Below are 27,641 nucleotides of genomic sequence, written 5' to 3' on the forward strand. Positions count from 1 at the left end.
GGGCTGGAGGATCAATATCAATGGATTTTGAGGATTTTTGTTTTCTCTTTTCTTCATACAATTCACCTAAAGCATTATTGCAGAAAAAAAATTCAGAAAGTGTTTAAGACTCACTGAATTCAACAGAATTTATACCGCTCTGTCTCTAAGAGAAGAATTCTCTGAAATAACTGACTCAGAGTTTGAGGCCAAGTTAGGGTTGCATGGGTTATGCATCTTCCCTTCTCCTCTGAGTGTGCCAAGAGATGTGACAACACACAGTTTCTCAGGAATAGCACATGCTATTTTTCACTGCTGTCAAGGCTGGTTCCTGTCGCTGTTACTTCACCGGGTGATGAAAACCCTCTTATTGTTTCTGAGAACTGGGAAAGTTCTCCCTGCTATAACAATACTCCCATTTCTGTGGTTCAGTGCCTCAGCATGCTCTGGAAAATCTTGTCTGGCTTTAGAGAATTCCCTAGCTGATCACTTAATAAGAAGCTTAGACTATAAGTGCATTAAGTCCACAGCTTTTTCTTCCCACTAGCCAGTAGTTAAACTGTTAAATGCCAGGAGAACAAATCACAACTATCCTTAACATTTCTCCAAGCTATATAAGGAAAGAAAGCCCAGAAAAATTGCATAGTTGTGAGGTAAATTTTGTTATTTGGTAATCCAAGGCCATGTTGCAGCAAGGACAGCTAAAAGGAGGCCAACCAGCATGTTAACTCTCTAGGCTGGTAATATCATTTAGGTTGTGAGCACCCTCTACACAGACACAGTATCAAGTGTTGTCACATCCAATCTGTTTCATCTGGCTTAAATATAAAAATATTCTCTCGAGTGTCCATGTAACCACTTTACCAAAACTTTCAAATTAGTGTGTCTAGAAGAATTATTTTTATCATTTGATGATTTTCTTTTATCATTTCTCTGAGATTAATGTTATGGGAAAAATATTTTAATGAATAACAAATATAGCCTATCTTTGTTTTACATACAATTGGACAAATAAAATAAGAGTTATATATTTTTAAGACCTTTTTCTGAATTCACAAAGAGTGTTAAAACCTGGGTTTTTTAAAGATTATTATTATTTCCTAGCACAATTTTCTCTAGTCAATACATTTACCTTGGATGATCTATGCTTATTTATTGCTAAAAGCTACATTTCCTATCCAGACGCTTTGGTATTCATAAAATAAAGAAAGCAAGGTTAGTCTCCTCATTGGGTAAGTTCTTGTCTCAAACTTCCATTGAAGTCTGATGATCCTATAGGTTTTTTGCTGATAACCCTTTGCAAAATATTTCAGAGGAAAGTTCATGTCTGCAAAGTGAGCTGTGTAGAAAGAAGTTGCTTGCTCCCCTAAGCAAAGTGAACTGTCACAGCCCATGGGAAGGCAGCAGTATTTTCATGGAAGAAGTTCCCCTCAGGAAACTGAGCCTGTGCCTCTTAACACCTTGAGTTTGATATCACTTCTGCAGCACCGCTCTAGTTCTTCTGCATAGGATTTGATTGACATCAGAGTCAGATAGGTGTTGTGGAAGACAGAAATATTTCTTCTTGTCACTACATCAATCTGTCTGCAACTGTCATGATCAACATGGCAGACAACAGTAATTACAAGTTATTTGTCAGTACATCACTGTTCCACATCACTCCAATTGCCTGCTGAAAGTGTTCAAATGCATTTCTCTATACTTCTTGCATAATGACAGCCCAAATATCCCTATTACCTTTATGGCCATAGTAATATACTTATTTCTTACCAAAAAAAAAAAAAAAAATTAAAACATTTTTAAAAGCAGCTATGCAGCATGATGATGCTGTGTCAAAGCCTTCTTGAAGAAAATAAGTCAGTAAAATTGCTTTATTTCAACAAATTATTCATAACTAGCAAAGAGGTAAATAAACAATAATATAGACGATGTTTCTAACAATAAATTTTGGAGAAATCATAGTGGGAGAGACTTTTAGTTATCACTTTTTTATCATATTCTCATCTTAAATTAGGTTTCCGTCTGTTTTGAAAGTTCATGCACCAGATGTTGGTTGAAACGATTGGTTGCACTCCCATACAAGTTATATTTTTTCAAATTTTACGTACAAAACACTGATTTACAGAAATTTTTGTAATTATTCTCAAATATAAAGAATCTCCAAAGGTAAATTTATGCCCCTGTAGAATTGGGAAAGCAAATCAGTATACAGGACATATAAGAAACAATTAAAATTATGGAACAAAAAAATGTGTACATTTTGATGCTGGAGATTGGAAAAACTGCAGTTAAAGCACTTAGTTGCATTATTTTGGAGAATAAAAAGGAAATTAATTTGAGTTCATTTCCTAATTCAAGTCATTACACAGCTATCAGCTTCGTAATAACAATTAAGCACAGGAACAGCTTAAAATTTAAAATTAGCTAAATTGAAGTCAGAACAATATGATGTTTAAAACAGCAACATAACAACTGTAGGAGAAGTAATTAATGGTTTTAAAGACATAGCAGAGAGTAAAACTGTTGGTTCAGATGAATTCTTGAAAGAAACTTCAAAGTCATTACCTCCAAAACCTACACAGTTTTGAACAGGTTATTTTTCTATCTAAAATTATATGTTAGTAAATTTATATGCAACAGGACGGATTGTAGCACTGACAAACAGTCAAATACCTTTTTGTCATCATGAAATTTTTGTAAGGTTTCTAGTGGACATCTGTTGTGGTTTGATGCTGACCAAATGCCAGGCAGTCACGATAGCTGATCCCTCACCCTCCCCTGCCACAGCTGGGCAGAGGAGAAATAAAATTAACAAAGGGTTCAACAGTTCAAGGTCAAAACAGGCTCAACTTAAAGGTAAAAAGTGGATTTATTGCTAATGGAGTCAGAGGAGGATAATGAGCAGTAAAATGAGCCCTTAAAACACCTTTTTCCCCTCAACCCCTCCCATTCATACAAAGCAGAACAAGGAATTAATTTACTGCTTTCTATGGGCAGGCAGGTGCTCTGCCACCTCCAGGAGAGCAGAGCTCCATCACATGTAGCAATGATTTGGGAACAAAAACATCATCACCTCAAATGCCCCCCTTCCTTTCATATTCTTCCCCCAGCTTTATATGCTGAGCATGGCACCACCCAGACCCAGCCCATATTAAAGCAGGTGCGCCCAGTGTTCTTAAGTATTTCCTGACGTGATTGTCTTCCACAAATAGTACATCTTCCTTGCTCCAGATTTTGCCTCTGGCCTGGGACTTTTTGAAGGCTGATCCAGCTAGGAAAGGCCGATGTGAAGAACTAATTCAGTCTCTCAGCCTTTTCCATGCCTCCATGCCCAGCTCCCTGGCCTCATTCGGCAGTAGGTTCACATTTTCCTGAGTCTTCCTTTGTTACCTAAGTGCTTATACAAGTTCTTCCTTTGCCTTTGACCTCCCTTGCTAGATTCAATCCCAGGTGGACTTTGGCTTTCCTGACTGTGTCTTTGCATGCTTGGACAGTGTATCACAGGTGGCTGTCCCTGCTTTCCATACTCTGTATGCTTCCTTCTCACCTACTGAAATTGCCAGGAGCTGGTTCTTCATACATGCAGGCCTCCTGGCATTTTTGCATTTCCTATGTTTTGGAGTGGACAATTCTTGAGCTCGAAAGAAATTATCCCAGAATACAAGTCAGTTTTCTTTGGTTCCTCTTCCTTCAAGAGCTTTATTTGATGGGGCTTTTTCAAGCAGATCATGGAAGAGGCCAAAGTTGTCTCATGAAGTCCCAGGATATGATCTTGCTTTTACCCTTGCTCCCTACTTTCAGGGAGTTCCTACACCTCGTGGTAATTGCCACCATAGCTGCCTTTGACCTCCACAGCTACAGCAAGTCCTTCCTTTTTTTGTAAGCATGAGGCCCAGCTGAGCATCCTCCCTTGCAAACGGCTCTGTCAGGAAGTTGTTAGCTTCCTTTGACAGGAAGTTCTTCTCAATGCACTCCCAAAACCTCACAAATTCCTTGTTCCTTTTTGTGTCGTTCCTCCAGCAGATGTCAGGGTGAATCAAATCACCTATGAGGTGAAATACCTGCACATATTTGGCTGCTTCCTGCTGTCTGAAGAGACCTCATCTGCTGCTTCCCCCTGAAGGGGCAGGGTAAGGACATAAAGAGCACAGCTGCATGTCTCAAAACACTGTCAAAGCCACAGAAGTAACTTGTCACAACATCAACCATGACAGTGGGAATTCGAGGTTAGAAATTGCACCAGGAAGGTGCTAATTCCAAGACTGGTAAGGTCAGACCTGGTTTGCCACATCCTGCTTAATATAGCTGGAAAAAAATTCCCACTGTGGCAAGCTGTGGGAAAGGAAGGAATTCATGGATATCACCCCAAATTATGGGAAACGTATCTGCAACTGCCTCACGGATACCCAGAATTTGGGCTGTTATAAAGGTGGTAGCCTCAGAAGGAAGACTCTGGGACCCCCACCACTGAGAAGCCCTGGGTGAAGAAGGACCAACATGAAGCCACTGGCTCCACAGGTGGTGATTTTTCGCTTTATCTCTCCTTCTCTCTCTATCTCCTCTTTCCCTCCCCCGGCTCTTCTAAATTCTTTCAATCTCTCTCCCTCACATTTACTGTTAAATAAAATCTATATTATTGACTTTGGCACATGTTCTCATTTGCACCTTAATTCAGGCAGAGGCATCTCTCACTAATCAGAGCGCAACAGGCAGTTCGTAGCAAACAGCCACCATGGCATCACCCACATTGATCTGACCTCTAAAACAGATTCAGCACCTCTCAAATGTCTTGTAGCCCATCCCAAGGTGGAATCCTCTGTGATCCCGCTCCTCTTTCACTTGCAACTTGCCCTCTCTGCCTCCCTTCCTAAATAACCTGTATCCATCCATGGCACAACCCTAACTGTGTTGACTGACCCACTATATCTCTGTGAAGCCAAGGGGATTATGGTCCTGCACATTTCACTGACTTCTAATTTTTCTTGTGTGTTCCATGTGTTTTTGGGAGTGACCACAACACGGACTCAGACCAGCAGGGAATCTGAATTTTTTATTTAAAAGAAACGAGCTGGTTTCATACAATTTTCAAGGCACAGTATTTCCTTACATGGTAACTCTCACTACATGACCTATCCCATGTTGCCACATCAGCAACATGCTTTCTAAATGTCCTTCTGTGGGGTGATCACACACTGTTCACTCCTCTGCCAGCTTCCAGCAGGCTCCTCTCCCTTAGGGGTCTGTGGTGGGACACCTCCTCTCCCCAAGGTGAGTTGGACCTTGGACCTCTGTGCTGCCATGTGCTTCTGCAGGAGCATCCCACAGCCCAACTCCATCCCATCTCTTCCCATATGTTGCATCTGTGAGCATACAGGCACTTCAGGAACTCAGTTGTGTGTTTTCCCAAAAAAAAGTGCAAAAGCTTTCCCCATAATGGTGGCTCACAGTCATGGTTCCACCATATTAAAAATGTACTCCATGGTTGTTTCAACAGTAGTGAGGCTGTTAGAATGTTTTAGGTTATTCAACAAGGAGAAAGTGTTGCTTTGGTACAAGTCACAGAAATAGGATCATACCTACTGCTCGATTTAAGATCTGAAGTGTCATACTTGGTTTGTTCAGTGTTGATTTTGCTTTTTCCCCACCTAACTTGTATTTCCTTTTCCTGTCAGTAGCAATATCTCTTGATGCAAAGTAGATGAGACTAACTGGTGTTCACCTTCTCGTTATTGTCAGGGTTTGTGTTCTGGTTAAGTGAAAAGAGAAATGATACATAAGGGCAGTCTTATGTCTAATAGAGCACTAGACAGGCATTCCCTCTGGTTCTCAGGGGACTAGCAGAATTATCCTTCTTTACCCCTGTTAACATTGCCAAGGTCAGCTCCCACTCTTGGTTGTGTGATGCACAAGTGGGAAGATATGCAACCTCTTTCTCTCTCCCATACAAATTGAGTTTCCTTCAACATTTAAGTAGTGACTTCCAAGCCAACATCCCTTGAGCCAGCGCTGGAATGGCAAGTGTGGCTGTGTGAAAGCAATGTGGATGTTTGCTGGGGGACAACTTCTGTGCTGCAATTCCTTGCTTTATGTAAATGACCAATCAGCAATTCTGGCAAAAGGAATCATCACTTGCTGAACATGAGCATTCATTTTATTATCTCCCATGACCACCCCCATCTGCAGATCTGCATGAGCTGCCTCATTTACAAAAAGTTAGAAAGGGAGAAAAAAATCACCTTCGTGCAATAATACTATGCATGTATGTTTGCTTAGATATCCTGAATGTCTGAGACAACCTATACTAGAAACTATCCTAGGTTTTTATAGCAGTATACCTGCACTGTTTTTAACTTGTAAAGGTAATACCTATGTTTAATGACATTTAAAAACCCAAACAAATCCAAGCCAGAAAATTTGTAAACTGAAGAATTGGAAAGAGTGTTAATATGAGACAGGAAAGCTGTAATTAACTCCACTATCTCACCACAAACATAGCATGATAATTCCATGAAGCAATTTCTCTGAGGACAACAAAGCAATGAAATAACAATTTTACACATTCAGAGTTTAACAGCCTAAAGTAAAATACTCAGCAATCTGCCTATTCATCTAATTAACACTACTGATTCATATTCAAATAGAATTTCCTCAGGGCATGGGAAGAATTCACTGATCCTCACCTTGATGCTTCCTCTTGAAAAATAGAGGGAAAATGCCTTCCGGAAATAATTTGAATAGAAATAAAGCATAAATATGAATAAGTATGTTGAATATGAAACTATGTAAGACAATCAGTCTGTAATTGAATTTCTCCAAAAAACCAAAACAGCTAAAAGTTGACCTCTGTTTGGACAGATGGGATTACCCACAGTGCTGTGGGTTACTGCACAGGCAAACAAGTACAATAAAAACCACCTCAAACCATTCTATATAAAATCTGTAGCTAAAGCTAATATAAAATGTTACAGTTTACTTTGCTTTCTGTGTGATACTTGTTTTATATCTGTAGTTGTTGTATCTTGAATAATAAATGGAGTTTACAGTGTTTAAAAAACTGGGGTTTTTTTCTCTAACTTTACAATTTTCTTCAGTTGAAGTGAAGGTTTTGAACATTTCAGAGCTATAAACATGAAGGCTAAGCTTCTTACAAAAGGATTTGATTTGCATTTTTATGGTGTCATTTAGATGTTAAGATAAATCTGACAGACAATAGTTATAATTATCAATCTGCAAAGACTGTGATTCCTTTGAAAGGAGATTTATGGCTTCTGATTCAATTAGAATAAACCATAATGAAAACATTATACAAGCCTAAAGCATGAAAATTAAAAACACACCCTCTGGTTCATATGTAATTGTTCCCAGTAAACCTCATGCTAGAATAAAATAAGTTGATCAAACCCAGAAAAACAAGAAAATACATCACAAATTACTATTCAACAGTTGAATAACACTGAGGAAAAGAAAAAAAATCACTTAATTATCAAATCTGTGCAGATCTGTATTAATTTGACCAGCAGTTGAGGATAGAAAAATATTTTGGAAGTTTCCTCATGGGGTTCAAGATACATTGATTTTCCGTAAGCTGTATTTTGTACTTTCTGATTTTTTGTACCTTTTGTTTTTCATTATTTAAATTAATGCTGGGGTGATGTTTTCTCATTCCTGAAGTGTGTAACAGATCAAAAATAGAAATTCATGATAGACTTTTTGTCTCTGAATTTCTGTTTGTAAGATTCCGAAGTGTCTCTCCTGCAGTAAATCAGTGTTACATTTTGTACAGTATGGGAAAATCACCATTATCTCCACAGAGGAAACAGAATGTGAATAGAATGTGGTATGATTTTTGTCACATATACAAGAAACAAAATAAATTTAATTTTGTGAATCCTTCAAGTGTCCAGTCACCTTTTAATCAAGTTTATTTTAGCTGCAGCTGTGACTGGAAATCTGTGCAGCTCAGGTATCAGTGCTGGAACAAGGGCCAAAGAGAAATCAGTTACAGATTTCTGTAACTGTACTGGGAGGTGAGGTGAGAAATGGGCTGACAGACACAGAATCATCTCAGGAGATGACAGTGTTAGTAGAATTTTAAGGAAAAATGGGAAAAGAGAGCTTTTTGGTATGAAGATTTCAAGACATCCATTCTCCTGGATGGTGGATTTCTGCTTTGTTTTTTGAATTAAAACCTAGGCTAAGGATAAACATCTCTTTCATTAACATTCTTTGTCCCTACTAAGCAGTAAAGAAAACAGATATTCTTTTTCCTTTGTATTTCAACATGTGGATAATAAATAATGAACACAAACTTCCATATGCTAAAATAATGTACTTTCACAAATACGTATAGTTGCACAACATTTTCACTTTCCCCCCACCACTAACAGGTGAACACCATTCTGTGAAGAGGTAATTTTTATAAAACAGAATTGGTAAGTGCCAGACAGCACTTTAATTTTTTTATACTTTTGAACATACCTACCTCACCTGATAAAACAGTTTGGATTCTTTTTATAAGAGTATCTATTTCAAATTTTTGAAGAAATATGTCATACCATGAAACCTAAATGATCTCATGTGGTTACACCACAGAAACAGCCAATAAATTTCTTTTGCCTAACTGGAGAAAACTGGAGAAAAAAGGAGCACATGAAACTGAGGACAACAGTGCACATTGTTAATTAATTTATCTGGCATAAGCAGATGTTGAAAGGAAAACAAAGGAAGGTATTGAAATGTTTTTTCTTGGTTTGATTACAATATATTCATCTTCAGGTGTGGAAAAGCAGTTGTCTTTATCCACTCTCCACCACATAATTCTTAAACACCATAATTTATTTCAAACAAGCTTCAGAAAAATGTGGAGGCCTCACTGATATTAATATTTTACAAGTTTTGGGTCTATAAGTGGCGCAAGACAGATGATCATGTATTCATGTGTGTTTTCACTTATTTGTCTAACTAAGGCAGAACTTGTGGCAGGAGTTCACTTTTTTCTTGGACTAGAAACAATCCACTCCAGCAGAGCTCTTTAATGTGTCTCTGCTGCAAGGAACTCATCAGTCAGGGCTCACAAATCAACCCTGATACAAAAATCTGTAGGAAACCAGGCTTCATTATTTCTGGTGCTCTGGAAACTGCTTGACTTGCAGAAGAACTCTATCTTCAGTCATTTAGTGAAGTTTCTTTTTGGGTGTGTGTATGTTTATAAATATACAACATAAAGAATTCTAACTGTTGATTGACCACATTCCATATGTTATTGTTATAGAAAGCATAATTTTAACTGTTTATCACCATTATATGGTTTGTGCCATTTTACCTTTAAAAGTTCACACGGCTTGAATCTCCTTATCGCAGTCTGTCTGGCTTTTTCTCATAACAGAAATGTGACCACAGTCTTTTCACTTTATATGCTCATAAAGTGTTAGAGTTGAATCTTCTCATACATAAAACTGGGAGCATTCTATATCTTTGAGGGATTAAGGTCCTTGTAAGCCTAAATAAATTAATTCTGATAATGCAATGTTGAGACAGGACGACATTCTCTGTTTCAAACCTTGCCAATCTGAAAATTTTACATACAGCACTTGTTTTTAACAGAATGCTTGCTACATCTTTAAAAAAAGATGAAGGAAAGGCATTGACAAGATTAAATAAGTAACCAGGTTGTTTGCTGTTTGTCCAGCCCCAAGGTTTTTCCTTGAAAGTTTTATGTTCCCCCAGGCAGGCTGGCTGAGTGAGTGCACATTGTAACCTCTGCAATAGCAGAGTGATGAATCAGATTCCTGGATCAATTTGTTTTCCTTGTCATTTGATCCATCTCAATTACTGGTGAACAAGTTTAATTTTGTGTTTTATAGAACAAATTAGTGAAATACAGCATGAAACAATGAATAAATATTGCCAATCCCAACTGGTTTCCCCTTCCCCTGTAGAAAGGTGATCAAGATGGGAGTGAAGTAAGCCCCTAAAGATGGCCTGAAGTGAAACAGATGTTTAATAGCAGTGCTGAGGCTGCTGAAGTTGCACTATAACAAGGTGCCATTGATCTTGATCCTTCCAACCCAGAGCTGCAAGCTGCAGGATCAAGGCCATTTTCTAATCTTCTTTGAGCTTCCCCAGGTATGTACTGTTGTGCAGTTTAGTCAGGGACTACTGCACTCCCCACTACTGCGTTAAAGGCACTGCTCCTGTATACTTGGGATAGTGTTTAAAAGCTCATATATGCATGCAGAATTTGAGTGTAAAGTGATGAATCAGGAAGTATATGAAACAGAAACCATCCTGTTAAATATAATTTGATTGCATTTTATCATTTTCATCCTTTTTTAACTTTTTATTTCCTAATAAAAATAGGTCATAGTACTTACCCAGGCATCAAGGTCCCAGACTGGGACATTTATGTGCTGCTTTGTTAGACTCCAACACTATTGTCTTTTGATGTGTTTCCAGGCATCTCCTTTTATTTTTAGTAGCTTAGGAAATATATCTAAATTTGGGTTCTCTGATACATAATGCAAAACAATTCCAATTTCATTAGCCCAATAAAAGGAAGAAAATAAAAAAAAAGAGAAGTACAATAAAAAGTAAATATGTGATCAGATTGGCATATATCTTCCATGTACTCAGCTGAAAATATGTTGTGTTTTAAGTTAAGGGCCAGGCTTATATAGGTCATAATACCTTTAAGTTGAGAAGTTATCCCCTTCAAACAATTCTAAAATGACTCATTAAATAATTCAAAATAAATGTTGCTTTGGTCTTCCTGTCTCAAACAAGGATTAGGACATTTGAGATATTATCCTAGATGTAGTAATTCTGAGCATATTAAATGAGTCTGTAACAGAGCTGCCTGTTACCCTGCATCCTGTGAAAACAAAGGTGTTCCAGATGGCTGGATTGAAAAGATGGCTTTCTGGACTGCCCTCTTGGTCTGTATCAGGCACATGGCCAGACCCACAGTGATAAGAAGCAGGCCTCACATTCAAACTACCCCAAGGAGATCCAATTCAGAGGATGAAGAACCATCTCCTAGGAAAATCACATCTCCCACCAAAGAGCTCAGGAAGCTGATAACAGCTGATCTCCACCTCATTTTTCTAAAAGAAGGTTGAAACTCTTGCGATTATCACCCAAAATTCATTGAAAGAGTAAGCATTACAACAGAGAAAAGGATTTTTACCTAACAATTTTATGCTGCTACTGAGGCTTTCCTGCATTAATTAAGTATTTTGGACATTTAGACTGTTAAAACAACGCTTGAAGAGGCATTCTTGTCTTTGAGCACATGACGTGTTCCCTTTTGGTAATTACAAGACTTTGAGTAACAGGGCCAGAGCTGTATGCAGCGTTCAAGAAATCAGAAATCAGTGTACCAAGGCTTTATATAGAAGAAAAATGACACCATCTGTCTCATCCTCAGTACCCTTCTTGATGGTACCCAACATTTGCTGGCTCTTTGTGCTACCACTGAACACAGAGCAGATTATTTCAGAAGACTGACAGATCATTTTTCAGAGCTGAGACTGTCAGTTCCAAGTTCAGTATTACATAGACATGGTGTGGATTATTTTTGTCATATGTGTTGCCTTACTTTCATCTATCCTATAGCTCATGTTCCAATTCTTTGCTCCCATGTTCCATTCTCTGACATCGTCTGCTATTTCTTGCCATTAATTTGGCACTTGACTACCTGGAATGCCTTAATAATATAAATATAAAAGCCTTTTTATAAAGATAGTGGATAAAAACAGGTTCAGAACTGATCCACCAGTGACCCAACCTCTGATTTTTCCCTACTATAATATTTAATCTCTCGTACTTTTCTTCACAATCTTCAAAGAATTTTCTATCTATGTAAAATAAATACATCTCCTACAAAGCAAGCAACTTTTCTTCAATTCATGGTAGCTCAGTTTCCTGTTGATTTTTAGTCTGGAACTTTTTCCAGGGCTTTATATCTGCCTGATTCTCCTTATCTACATGATTATTGACAGCTCCTATGATACCAGGGAGCTGGTGAGCCAGGATTTCCATTACAAAAACCCCACTGTCACTTTCCTGACAGACTTTCTCCATAGCCTCAGGGAACATATTCCTGGTTGCAAACCCTTCCATCCTAGAAGAGATGAAAGATTCAACAGCTTGCAGATACCAGAATACTCTATAGGATCCTTCTCTATAGATATTCTATAGTGTATCCAAGTATCCCATAGAATTTCTCTTGCCTGGTTGCACGTTATGAAGGCAACCTAGCAGATTTCTGGTACTGTGCAAAGTAGACACACTTGGCTGGAAGTTCTCCAGTTCCACCTTAGAATTTTTCCAGAATTCATGGGTAGGCATAATTCGCTCCCAGTTATGAACAATGCAAATAAAAAAACCCCTTTTGCTAAAAATGTGATAATTCATTCTCAATATATTGCTTAAAAGTAATGTGGATGTTAAAGTAAATATTACTTTAGACTCCTAGGATGTTTATTCTGTTAAAAAAATCTTTGAAGCTCTAACAGCTTTGACATATTTCTGTCTTACACTATGCAGGTAATGAATTATTTTTTTAATTTAAAAAATACTAAGTTCTATCGAGATTTTTTTCATTATTTTTTCTGAATGATCTAAAAAAAAAAAAAATCAAATGTTGTGGATATTAAAAAATTCCAAATCAGGGAGAAAAACCCAATCCCCCCCAACCACCCTAGTGTGAATATACTAGTTTTCTAAAGACTTATTTTTATCTGCTTTAGTAGAAATAGCTAGAGGTGCCTCTAATATTACTTTCAAAGCAAATGTCATGATTTGTAATGCAGTCTGTAATATAACTGGCAAAATAAAAGCCTAAAGATAGCCCAAATACTTCTCCTTGAAAATTCCATTCTTCAAAAATTTCTAGAGGATTAAACTGAATTAATATTTTCTCACATGAGAAAATATTGATTACAATATAGCCCAGCTACAAGTTAAATAAAAATATACTGTTATTCTGCCCTTTCACTATAGTTTCTTCTCTTTTTCTCTACAAACTTTACAAGAAATATCTGTGATAGTGATTTCTCTCCAGGGTCATCAGTTTTGGAATCTGTTATGAAACTTAAAACAATTTATTTCTTATGAAGATCAACATTTCACCAGACACTTAAAAAGGAGGAAACTGTGATGGGAATGATGCATCAGACATCAAAATAATTGATCTATGAACGTAGACTAATGTTCAAGTGACTGAAGATTCTCTAGTTTACTAATTTCCTAGCTACTTATATAAAGCCTAGACAGTTTTTTATATTCTATCTACTTCATAGATGATCAGAAGGAATAAGGGTAGATATGTTATTTAAAAAGAGGGGAAAGCAGATGTATTTGTTAAGGAGAAAGGTTCAGAGATAATGACCTACTTCTTGCTCCACTGAGAACGGAAATATCCCAAAAGGAGTGGCAGAACCATTTAGGTTGGAAACAACCTTTAAAATCATTGAGTCCAACCAGAAACACTGTCAGGTGCACCACTAAACCATGTCCATAAGTGATATCTCTACACACCTTTTAAATACCTCCAGGGGTGCACACTCAGCTACCTCACTGGACAGCCTGTTCCAGTGCCTGACAACACAAGTTAGAGAGGAAAAGCTCCATGTGATGCTGAAATACCTTGCATGATGTCATTGTTGAACTAGCTTTGAATTAAAATAACAATTGTGCTGTCTTCTCTTTTGTCTAATAAACACCTAGCTAGATAGGCTGCCAGTATTTTACAGCATGCACGGAATTGAATAGGACCTTAAGACTATGGCATGAGGAGAAGTGTTATAAGTGTAGGAAAACATGAGGTTTGCATGCTTTTGTAAGCCATTTGGTAGTTACTGTCACATGAAAAAGGTTCAAGCTTTGCACTGTATAGAATAAAAAAGCTTAAAGGTTAGCTGAAGTTGCCCGATAGAAATAGAACAAAAGATTTGTTATCTGAATAGTTTGGTTGGTTTTGGTAGTCCTTTTTAAAGTAAAGGACATTATTTTATTCAAAGAACTGTAGATTGGCCCAGGGATATGACTGGAAATCTTGATGTTCAGAGGCTTGTGTATATCACATGAGTGTGAAGGTGAAATGAAGGAATATAAATTCTCTATTCTGAAATGTCTGACTCGGCTGAAGAACATATGTGAGAGAAGATATCAGAGAAAATGTTTTGCACTTCCTTATTTGGTCTTTTAAATACCATATATAAATCAGTTTTTATTTGTTTTACAATGCATCTTAAGCCTTAAAGAACATGTTTTTTTCTCTGTATTAGATTATGACTTTTAAAAATCACCTCACCAAAGGAACTGGTGCAAGGACTTCCATTCTTCTGTATCTTTTCTACCTTTCCCTTCTACCCCCCTCCCTAAAAACACAGCACTGATTTTCTTGAGTCATAAGTTGTGCTCCAATATTTTTGATCCTTAAATTGAGCAAATCAAATCAAGATGTTAATTGGTCATTCAGATTCATGTATAATTTATCTAGAAATGCATATGCATTTTTCTGATTGCATGCGTGTGATCTCAGTGGGAATCCCAGTGGGTGAGACTTCAGCTTCAGTTCCTATCTAAATATTCTTTCTGATATAAGCGAAAGTAAGAGTTATTATATGTATTCCAATTCCAATTTACTGGGGGTGTCTGAACACCTGTTTGAATGGAAAATTTTTATTTTCAGTCCTGTGTGCATTTTTTTAAGTCTCAGATTCTTCCAAGTCCCTTCATATTACAGCGTATGCACATTCATGTATTCCAAAAACCTACTTCATAAAATGGACACATGCATTATAGAAAAATGCAGCATTTTCTTTTGGTAGCATCATCTAAAGTTTACTAATCATATCAAGATTTACTGAGACATTTTCAATTTTCCAGCAGGAACAATCAGCTATAAATTGGGAAAATTAGGAAGAAATTCTTCACTGTGAAGGTGGTGGGGCACTGGAACAGGATTCCCAAAGAAGCTGTTGTTGCCTGTCAGGGACTGAAGTGGTTCATGCCTTAAACATTGTTATGAAGGGGTTTTGCCCGTTATAGCAAGAACTGTAATAAGAAGCTACAACCTCGGAAGCCCATCCCTCCTTGAAGATGCCTGACTGGAACCATAGACTGTGAGTTAAGCAGCCTAGATAAGATAAAGGGGACAGTATAGTTCTGTCATTTCAGGTCTAGGGAGAAAGTAAGGAGGTTGAGGAAAAATGAATGCATTCACAAGAAAACGAAACACAGCGGAGAATCATGCCTGGCTGGGTTTGGGGTGGGGAAGACCACAGCCCACAGAGACCAGGTTTGCACAGACACCCCACAATTCAGGGGGGAAGGAGGAGATTTCAGTTGCATGGTGTAGCCTCTGCTCAGAGGCAGTGAACACCCATCCTCCCTCACACAAACCACCCCAACCCCACAGGCCACATCCACAGGACATTCACATGGGAGGCAGCTGAAGGTGTGTCATAATCCATCAAAAACCCCCAAAGCACTCCCCAGACTCATTTCTGAGCCCTTGCACCACAGCATTGCATGGGATGCAAAGAGATGCAACAGATCCAGAGTCTGCTGCAAGAGATAGTGTCAAACTGCCCTGCCCAGGGGGAGGTACCTGGACACTCCCACCTGGCCTGAACATAAATTAATCCAAGGGATTCTATGTTTTTTGGGGGGACTGCCAAGAAGACCAGCTGGAAAGGATCATCACACCCCTGGTGGGATCCATGGAGTGGCAATATTTTCTATAATCTGACTTTGCCATTCTCTTTCTGTTTCCCTACCTCTTTTTATTTTTCATTTCTCCCTCTGTCTCTCTTTCATATTTGCTATCAAATAAAACCCATACTACTGACTTTGGCACACAGTCTCATTTGCACCTTATTTTGGGCAGAGGCATTACTAATAACTTTAAAAACTGGACTGTAACACTGCCCTATCCTTGCAAGTGCTCAAAGCCAGGTTGGACAGGGCTCTGAGCAACCTGGTCCAGTAGAAGGTGTGTCTATTCATGGCAGAGATTTTTGAGCTACATATTTAAGGTCCCTTCCAACCCAAACCATTCTGTGATTCTATAAAATGTCCTATTGGAAAAGAGATTTTCTTTTAAAACAAGATTTTTCTTCTTGATTTTTCCCCTTTCAAAAAAAGAAAAAAACCAGCTTGCCTCAGGACAATTTATGCCCTAAACATGGAAGTGTCAAGACTCAGAGATTTTCCAATAAAATGCACCTAATCAATTTCAGGACGATAAGCATGATGTAGACCACTTGGAAATGAGAACCCTTTGGAAACTAATTGCTGCTGACTTTATCTTGTAAATCCTTCTCAAGAAAAATTCTTATGGAGATTAAAGAGTTTAAAAAGTTGAACAGAATTGACTGGTTGCTTTGCTGGCCCTTTAAACTCATGGGAAATTTTCTTGCATTCTACTAGGGCAAAAAAGTATAGTGTGCAGAGCTCAGAAAGCAAAAAAACAAGGCAAGGAGATATGTATTGCAATGTGAAACAAAAATACAAGCAAAAATAATCTTTAAATCATTGAAATTGAGCAGGATTTCCCTATTTTTCTTAATTTTCCTAACAAATTAATTTTCTTTAGTTTAAGTGAGATTTGGTTTTTTCCCCTCTTGCTATAATTTACTTAACAGAGGTACAAATTGAAATGATAAATATCGCTGTGTCTGCTGTGCATTACGGGTGGATTTTTTGAAGTGCCAATGAAAAGATTTTGGGTCCATGAGCAGTTGCATGTTGAATTCCTGTTTCAATTGCTCTGTAATTTAGACAGGGTTTTGACACTGGACTTCTAATGAAAACAATAATTTAGATATTTCTAACTGAGTGCAAATAGCATTTTGGACTCATAGAAAAGGGTCCCTTTCCAATATCACGTGTTCAGGTAGGAGGATAAGATCATCTGACTTTGCCAAGAAAACTGACTTTGTGTACACAGGTTTCCCTTGGACTAATCTTAAATAAGTGTGAAGCATGAATCACAGAATTTCAGAATAGTATGTCTTGGAAGAGACCTCTCAGGGTCATCTAATGCATCCCCTCTGCTAAAGCAGAATCACCTGCAGCAAGTTGTATAGGGTTGTGTCCAGGGATATTCGGAATATCTCCAAAGAAGGAGACTCCATAGCCTCACCAGGCAGCCAGTTCCAGTGCTCTGTCACCCTCACAGTAAAAATTTTCATTGTGTTAAGTTGGAACTTTCTGTGGTTTATTTTGTGCCCATTGCTTCTTGTCCTGTCCCTGGGCATGACTGCAGTCTGGCACCACTCTCTTGACACCCATCCTTAAGATATTTGCATGCATTGATAAGATCTCCTCTCAATCCACTCTTCTCCATGTCAAAGAGGCCCAGAACCCCTAGCCTTTCCTCCTAAGAGAGATGGCCCAGCTTCTTAATCACCTCCATAGCCCACTCTGGACCTTCTCTGGTAGTTTCTTGTGTCTCTTGCCCTGAGGAGCCCAGGACTGGGCACAGCACTTTAGATGTGGTCTCACTTGGGCTCAGTAGAGGGGAAGGATCACCTCCCTCAACCTGCTGGTCACGCTCTTGCCATACACCCCAGGATCCCATTGGCCTCCTTGGCCACAGGGGCACTGCTGGCTCATGGACACCTTGTTGTCCCTTAGGACAACAACTCAGGGGCTTCTCCCCAGAGTGCTCTCCAGCAGGTCAGTGCCCAGCCTGTGATGGTGCCTGCGGTTGTGCCTCCCCAGCTGGAGGACCCTGCCCTTTCTTTGGTTGAACTCCATTAGGTTCCTCCCTGCTCCCTTCTCCAGCCTGGCCCCGTGTGGCTGAATGGCAGCACAGTCCTCTGGTGTATCTGCAGAAAACTCTGTCCCTTCATCCAGGCCATGGATAAACAAGTTAAAGAAGATTGGTCCCAGTACTGGCCTTTGGGGAACACCAGTGGCTACAAACCTCCAGCCAGAGGGTGTTGCTGATTATACTCTCTGAGTTCTGACACCCAGACAGTTCCCAATCACCTCCCTCTCCACTCTTCCAATCCACACTTCCTGAGCTTTCCCTTGAGGATGTTATGGGACACAGTGTCAAAGCACTTGATGAAGTCAAGAGGCAACATCCACTGTTCTCACCTCCTCTGCCCAGCCAGTCCTGCCGTAACAGAGGCAACTGGATTGGTCAAGTATTGGTGAATCCATACTGACTACCCCTGACAAACTTCTTTTCCTCCACATGCTTAGATATGGCACCCAGGATGAGCTGTTCCATCAGCTTCCCAGGGACTGAGGTGAAGCTGACTGGTTTGTAGCTCCCTACATGCTAGTAGGGTTCTCCTCCTTGCCCTTCTGGAAGACTGGAGTGACGTGAAATTGCAATGAGATCATGTTACTTCGAGCGCACCAATTCTCTAATTCTTCCTGTGTGGTCCCCATGCTGGGTGTGGTGGTTAATAGGCATTTCAGAGAGGGAACAGAGGTGTCTGAGGAGGGGTGTGAGAGGGTTCACCACAGCCACAGACACCTTGAGGTGCTTGGCCTTTTGGTTCTCCCTTTGGGAGGAAGCTGAGGAACACTTGTTGCTGTTCTGGTTGGCCGGGTTTATTCCTCAGTTGGATTTGATTCTCTCTTTGGTCTACCCATACAGAGAGATGAAAAATGGTTTTTGCCTTTTTATGTTACTGAACTTTTACATCACGTGATCACGTACAATAAAACATTGCAACTCATAAATATTATATATAATAAGTATATAAACCCAGTGCTAGTGAAAATCAGATGACAGCTTTGTGCATTTAATTCTGCAATGAATATGTATCAGATGCTATCACAAGCGATGCAGTGGTGCTTTTGCAGTGTAATGAAAGACACCTTACATACTTTATCTGACATTCCTCATAGAATAATTTAATAATTATTTTTTTTCTTTTTAAGATTTTCAAGAAGGATCTTGAAAGTGCCTTTCACTCTCCTTACTGCGAAGCTGATTCACAGAAAGGAGCAACATTGAATAAAAATGATTATATCTTATGATTCTGAAAACAAATATCATGGGCATTACTGTTATTATTATTTTTATTATTAGACTCTCAATGTGAAGTCTTAGCTTTTTTTCCTAGACTATTACAAACCACTCAAACCATTTAACTTTTAAACTTTTCAATAATATCTTGTACATCTCATGAGCTTTTTCTGCTTTATCCACATTTTCTCAGTACATTCAGCATTTTAGAAGAATTGCAATACCATTTCCTCTTAGAGCAAGAGTACTGAGCAGGGTCAACATATCTTTCTTTTCCAGGTTAACTTTTTCCATTCTTTTTCACTTTATTTTTGTCAGGAAGAAGAAAACATGCTAAGTTGCTACAAAAGGAGCACCTAGCTGTCTAAATTTTCCAAAATAATCCCAAAAGCCCTTAAAAATAGGTAGTATTTTGATACTTCTCATCTTTTTTAGTAGAAACTTTTTTCAAAGAGTTATTGCATGGTGCCTCTACATCAACCACTTCATATTTAAGTTCTCTCTAGTTTAGAGCATCCTGTTCAGTTCTATTATCATAATTCTATTTTTTTTTTTTTTGGAAGAGTTTTGTCTGCATGCTACTTCTACTAAGCAAGCCCTACTTCTATTGTCTTGATGTATCACATATAGGAACAGAGACTGCTGAAGAGAGCAGGAAACAGATACACAGGCAGTTCATCAGGGAAATGGAAATATGATATTTTCCAGAGACAAACACAGACTGTGGAAAGTTTTTGACTACCTAGAAAGTAATTGAGATGATGGGTTGAAAACAATCTTGAAAAAAATACATCTATTTGTGAGTATATAGAAGGTACAGCTTATTTCTTTGTAATGTCTTTTATTAAAAGAAATCTTCCATTAAAAAGTTGGTTCACATGTTTAGGTCAAAGCTGATTGCCCAATAAAACTGACTTTACAGTTGAAAGGCATTTTGGGATGTAGTTAGACTGATTTCAGATCTCCAGTTAATGTACCAACTGAACCTTGAAGATTGAATGAAGCTTGATTAATTATGGAAAATTAACAGCGTTCCACATCAGCATGAGGAGTAAGTAGAGCTTTGACAAATTTCTATGGCACAACAGATTTTTTGCAAAAAATGGTTCTTCCTTTCATTACCTTGGAATTCCCTGACTGCAAGATGGAGAGGCAGACAAGTACCACATTTCTGTGCAGCTGGTGCCAAGGGTGACAGGACATGTCACTGCAGCTCCAGGTGGATGTCCCACAGCATCTCCAGCTGGGCTCTGCTCTTCGCTGGTGCAGCCTCACCTCGAGTCCTGGGGGCTGTTTTGGGCACCACAACACAAAAAAAAAAAGCTTTCCAAAGGAGGCCACAAGTATGGTGAAGGATCTAGAGGGGAAGCTGTCTGAGGAGCACCTGAGGTGACTTGGTCTGTTCAGCCTGGAGGAGACTGAGGACACAGATCATCTCTGTTTGCCACTTCCCCACAAAGGGCAGGGAAGGGACAGCACCAGCCTCTGCTCTGCAGTGACAGGGCCTGAGGGAACAGCCAGAAACTGTGCCAGGGGAAGTTTAGGTAGGATGTCAGGAAAAGGTACTTCCCCCAGAGCTTGGTTGGGCATTGGAACAGGGTCCCCAGGGAAGTGAGCACAGCACCCAGCCGGACAGAGTTCAGGAAACATTTGGGCAATGCTCTTGAGCATGTGGTGGGGTTGCTGGAATGTCCTGCACAGGACCAGGAGTTGGTCTTGATGACCCTGATGGATCTCTTCCAATTCAGGATATTTTATGAGTCTCCAGAGTCACCCCAGAGCTCCTATGTTCATGGAGAATAGCATGGTTTGATACTACTTACAGAACTTCATGTCAAAACATGACTGTCATTCACAGTAAATAAATCCTTCCTCTTTAAGGATTGCAGCAAATGCCTTACTTGCATTTGTGTTTTATAAGAAAATAAATCTATTTTTAAAATTACATATAAGGTCAGATATATTCAGGGGAGAAAGGGGACCAGCTTAAAGGAAGGAGTTGGAGTGGTAGCTAGACATACACAACTTTGTATATGTAGTGTGTTTACACGTAGAAACCAGCCTTGGAAAGTCTGCATGCAGACAGGAAACTTTGCCCTTGTTTTCCTGTTTAAATTAAGCTATCTTTTAAATTTACTATTTAATATACACAAATTACTGATACAGTAGCTGAAAAAGGTGGGATGATGAAGAACTGATTTTATTTCACAAAGTTCTCACTGATGCCTTGTTTGCTTTTTGACTGATTTCCAGTAGAGTTGGAAGTCTGGATTATCTTGAGCATATTTTCTCATTTATTGAATATAGCTTCTGCTCAGTTCTTCATTGCATCTAGAGATATCAAAGAAGATATAAAATAATCCTTTTGCTCCTCTACAATATACACCAATTTGTACAACTACTAACTACTATAAAATTTTGGGTGCTGCATAGGAATGGAAAATTGTGTCGCCTTAAAACAAGAACTGAAGAAGAAAGGACACTTGCACCTAATGTTAGCATGCTCTAGCTATTATTTGGACGTTGTTTTAGGAAATTATGAAATGGAACATTAGAATTTATAAAGAAAACTTACCTGTAAATTATTTATGATTAATAAATAAAAGCTTTCACATGTTTTGCATTTTTATTCCTATTTGTAAAATACTAGATTGTTCAAGTTTCAGCTGTTTGCGTTAAATTGGATAAGTTGAAAAAGTTTTTTATCTTTCTCAACAATACTGTATAAATTCTTATTATAAAGTATGGGGACATTAAAAATTATGAGGACAATAGGCTTATTCTCATCTTTTTATTGTTAACTTTTACTGAGGACTACTGCTTGGTATTCAAGAAACTCAGGATATATTAACTGATAATTTAAACTGACAGCAAATAAAATTTTCTTGAATTAATAAAACTTAAAAATTAGTATTTTCTAACTATATATTAAAGAAAGTGCTATCCATGTCAAATACAAATAGTTTTGATTTAAATAAGCAAACTCTTCTCAAGTGCAATTTCTTTTTAAGTTACTTTAGAAATAAATTCTCCTGAGAGTCATGAAATAATAATTACTACATATGTTTTTATCCTGTCATAACATTCTGAAATGAAAATGTATTTTACTGTCTAGTTTGATTAAGTTTTTTGATGTCTTCATTCTCTGGTGAAGGGCTATGTTTTCTTATATTTTATTCACATTTATTATTATCTGCTAGTGAAAATCTTGATTTCAAATGAAACATCTTATTGAATAAATTAGTAAGCAACATAAGAAGAAAGATATTACAATGCTGCTGACAGTAAAATTTGTTAAAAAGATATGTTACCTTTTTCGCCAAAATCTTGTTTTGCTTAAATGTTTTCAGCATTTTTTTATATATAGGCATGTAAGGTATTTCTTAGAATCATAGCATCATGGAATGATTTAGTTTGAAAAGGACCCTTAGGAACATCAAGTCCAACTTAATGCTGCCAAGTCCACCACTACACCATGTCCCCAAGTGTCACAGCCACACAGGTTTTAAATGCAGGGATGGTGACTCTACCATCCTAATCTAAAAAAAATCAATTTATTTGAAATTAAAATTATCCATAATACAAAATTACCTTCAGGCCTAAATACAACTCTTGGTATAGGGAGAAGTCATAGTCTTCCAATAACAAAGGGCATTTAACATTTTTTATTATTTGACTTAATTTTTCAGTTCTTACGTTTAGCCAAGTCAAAATTCTTTAGCTGCATTTTTCATGTCTTAAATTTATTATTGCATTTGATGTTGCTGTAGCTTGAATATTTTTTTAAAGATTATTTACAAAAAAGGAAGAAAACACTATCTCTTTCCAGGAATCAGCTTAGAGGGACATAAGCTGGCTTGTCTCTGTTCACATTTTTCTGTCTGTTTCACTGAGAATTTTTAATCTCTGCATTTTTAAGAGGGGACTTGTGATTTAGTTGGAAAGGGTTCAGGTGCTTTCTACTGACTTTGCTCTGTCAAATTTAGTCTTTTGCAGGGCAATAGTCAGTGTCTGGACAAGGACCTATATTAGGAAATGAGTGGAAGTTAGGATGGATAGTAGCAGACACACTGAAAGAGGCAGAAGAGCAATGAGAATTGGGACAGGAAATATTAATACTACAAAAAAGATCTTGTAGAAGTTGACCCTGGAAGGAATAAACAGAAGGAGGTGACAAGACAAAAAAAAGAGTTAGAAAAGTTAAGCCAAAAGGGAAGTACATCTGTTTCCAGCTATCAAAACCCAAAAAATATCCTCCCACTTCCCAAAAAAAACCCCAGCAAACAAAAAATAGAACAAAACAAACAAACAAACAAACAAAACCAAAACAAAACCAAAAATCACCATACTAAACCAACCAAATAAAAGCTAAAAAATAACCCCCCAAAATGCCCCAACCAATTAAACTCCACTGAAACAGAAATTAAGACCATGAATTCTATATGCCTGCAGCAAACTCCTGTGGAATAGTCAAGATACATCTTATTTGGCAGAATTTTTCAGCTCAGAAATGTGCCACCTATAATGAATTCCATTAGGTCTAGCTGACAGGTGGCTTGACTGTGTCGCTAATCCCTGAGACTAGTTGTTAATTATCATAAATTACTTCTTATTTCTTGTTACAGTTAAGAAAAATTAAATCCCAACTAAGTCTAATTGCAAGACTGTCAATTTAAAATTGCATTAATGCATATATCTAATTCCTTAATGCTTGTCTTAGCACAGTAACTCCAGAATTATAGCATATGTCAAGCTGGAAGGGACCCATAAGAATCATTGATTCTAACTCCCTGCCCTTCACAGGCCTGCTTAAGCTTGAAAATTTGACTTAGGGCATTGTCGAGACACTCCTCAAACTCTGGCAGTGTTGCTGCCATGACCACTTCCACAGGGAGCCTGTTTCAGTGACCAACCACACTCTGGGAAAACGACCTTTTCCTAATGTCCAACCTGAACTTCCCCTGATAGAGCTTCATTCCATTTTCCCATATCCAATCACTTCAGAAAGGAAGCCAGCACCTCCCCAGCCACTGCTGCCCTGGAGGGAGTTGTAGACTGTCAAAAAGTCACTCCTCAGCCTTCTCTTCTCCAAACTCAACAAGGCAAGAGATCTCAGTCTCTCCTCACTAGTGTTATTCTCAAAAAAATCACCTCATCGTGAAAGAAGAGATTATTGCCATGTCTAGCAATACAATGCAGAGAAATTTTGCATTTTATCTTTACATGGAATATTAGCCCAGCATTTTTATTGCTAAATTCAAGAGCTACAGTCAGAATCATACCTGATTTGAACACATTGCCTTAAAGGAATAAATAAACTTTTATATGAGTATTTGGTGCAATATTGTCTAAATGGTCAAACTAAACACTCAGAAACTTTAGTTTGCCTTACATTTAGTTTGCTATGGTAATTTGTAACTGATACTCACATTAAACACTTGAGAAACACGCTTCTGGACTGGAGTAGTTAGATATAAATGTGATTTGTTGTAAACTCAGATTAAATTTTTTTTCTGTCTTCTTTCCTCAAACTCAGCCCAAGAACAGACCCACTGGTTCTAGATGAGACTTCATCTAGCCCAATATCCTGCCTCCAGCTGAGGCCGCCAGCACACACTTAGAAAAGTGGCAAAACAGAAAAGTGTCTGCATCTACAGCTTCTCCTATGAGACATTTTAGCATGTTCCCAAGAGTGATGTCAGGTATTCTGTGGGAAAAAAATAAAACGTATTTGTTTAAAAACACATCTATTTTTGAGATCTTTTTTCCTTCTGTTAGAAGAGGTAGTGAACAGTGGACTATTTACTGCTTCCTGATTTTGTAGCAATTGATCATTTTCATCTAAATCTTTTCTGTCCAACCTGAGAACCTGGATATTCATATCTTTGTTATGTGAAAACCAATTAAAAATTCAGTTTTTCTCAACATTTTGCAGTTCTCAGAGAACACTTTTGAAATTAATTGCTGTACTTCATAGTGTTATATATTATTTTATATATTCATCTTCAAACCTCACCTCTGAAGAAAATTTCAAAGTGTTGACTGAATCTGAAAGCCATGTGAGCAGACAGAAAGAAATATAGGAGCTCCCTGTTTACAAGAATGTGCCTTTATGAACACAAGGATCAATGTGCCATGTTCAAAGCCAAACTGTTCAGGTCGATGCTCATGGAGTATAAAAGCATTTTATTGCTAATGTGGAAGTGGCACAGAGATCAGAGACTGAGATACACCAACACAAGAGCAGGGTTCCAGTAAATGTAAATGGAAAATCCTTTTTTATTTTAAAGGATTCAAATTTTAGACTGGATATGTAGAAATAAAGAATAATACCAGTTGTTGCAGTTAGCTTCAAACCATCTTGACCATATGAAGAAAGGCTGCAATTTCACCTGTAAACAAAGAGAAAGGAAGAAAACGGTAACCTTTTAAACCTCATTGTTGCAATATTAATAATAGATCTTTTCTTCTCTGTTTCAGTAATCTTTAGTTTAATATCTTTCATTAATATATTTCCAGAATAAATCATAGTTATCAGTACAATGAATGGAAGATATTTATTCAAGACAATTTTTCTTATTTTCCTCTGGCACTCAGAGTGCAGCAGAACTTCTAATATTAAAAATTTGTTTCCTGTTTACACCAAAATAACACTTTGGATAATCTTATTTTACTGTTATATCAGATTATAGGTTTTTCCTTTTGTTCACTATGATTTCCTGAAATCTGCTTCATAGCTTAGAAAAATAAAAGGCATATGTGAGCCTAAAATTCAAGTTATGACACTTTTTGGTTGTTCAGACAATAAAAATATCTTTTATCATTGTCTTTCCAAGATATATAGAAGTATATGTTTATCTACCAGCACAATTTTTCAGTTTCAGGGATGACTTAATCATACCAAAGCATGTTCTTTGTGTACTTTTATCTGTGAAAAGTATGAATTAATGAATAGATATTTGTTCTGCATCAAGTTGACCTTACAGTCAATATTTTAACTTTCAGAAAGCTTTCTCTACACAAATGGCAGGCTTAAAAAATATTATCTGTTTTGCATAACCAGTGTTAAAACCCTACTTCTATTGTATTTTGTTTAAAGCTTCTCCTCTCCTTCTTTGTTTTTTGGGGGTAAGAAGGGAGAAGTTTTTCAAATAGCACCCAATTTTTCCTTGGGAACTTAAAACTTCCCTTGTGTTGAAGACTGGGTCTGTTAACTTCCAAGTAAAATGGTCTTACTGGAGCTGCAGTTGACTTTACTTTGCTTTCTTGAATAAAGAAAAAGAATATTTCTTTTATCCATCTTTTAATGAAGCTATCTTTGGAGTGCTCTGTTCCACTTTCGGAGAAGAGATATTGGTAGGCAGGCCTGAGACACAATTAAAAAGAACCTCAACTTCTGTGTCTACTGTTCTCTCTCACTTAGGACATTATATTTATAAAGAAAATCACTTGCAGTAATCCCATACAAGGTATCTCAAGGAAAAGCTCACTTTTCTGTGATGTGAATGTCAGATAAAATCCCTGTAAATGAGAACATTGGGAAAATGTCTTGTTAGAAATGATACATTTCGAGCCATTCTTTAGTGGCTTTGCTGATTTCAGGTTTTAGTGAAGATAGTGAATTGGATTAGTGAAAGATACAGTAGTTAATGTAAAGTCAGGAGTAAAATCAATGTAAGTGGAAACCATATAAGTGTTTATTATTTGCTGCAAAGATATATCCTGACTTAGGAGAGTTTAAGCAGCTGTACTGGATTGACAGAATGCTTGTTAACTTGCATTTTTTTTGGAACCCTCGCATATAGTGCTTGTATTTATTATCATAATCAATATGAAATTATTCCTGTAATTAATTATCTAATAATTAGCTATGTATTGACTGCTACTTCTATTCTAACAGTGGTAATTTTTGTGCTCCACTGGAACTATTGAACCAATTGCATGATAAGAAAACAGTATACTAGTTGTAAAGAAGAGGTCTTCAGTCCCCATGTAAAGAAATACTTGTTTCTGAAATTAAGAAAAAAACATAAATATATCACACAGAATGCTACTTTAGGTATTTCTGAAAGTGCAATCCCAATGCTGAAAGCATTCCTAGGTTTCTTTCCCTGCCTGGCAAATATTGAGTAGGTTCATCTCTAAGAATTAGCCAATTGTTAAAAATAATTTAAAATACTATATAAAATTAAGATTATATCACACCTCGAGATTATGTTATACTTCTGAAACATAGGTGTGCCGAATGTCATAGGGAAATTCATCTAATCAGGTTAAAACCCATTCTATTCCATTTGAATATTCTGCTCACTGAGTGTTTCATTGTATATGATAAATTTGACATACTTTCATGGAACACAAAAATTTATTGCTTGTTCCTTGCACTTATTGAATTAAATGGAGAAACTCAGACTAAGTGTAAACAGATCTAGTCTAAACTTAGTAAAGTAGTAGTGACAATTCTATTTTTGTCTATGGTGCCCTGTTTAGAGGCAGTTTGATATTGATTTGATAAGAGTTACTACTGATACTCTGATGGATGACCTAAAGAAAGTGATGAATGCATTATTTTTCATGAAAAAGCAGATGGATGAGGAAACAAGGTGTTACTAGTACATCTCCAAAGGCTATGGAGTGTTTTATCCGAGGAATGTTTCATATG

This window comes from Fringilla coelebs (genome assembly GCF_963513975.1).
Source record: "Fringilla coelebs genome assembly, chromosome: 2".
In the NCBI taxonomy this organism is placed as follows: domain Eukaryota; kingdom Metazoa; phylum Chordata; class Aves; order Passeriformes; family Fringillidae; genus Fringilla; species Fringilla coelebs.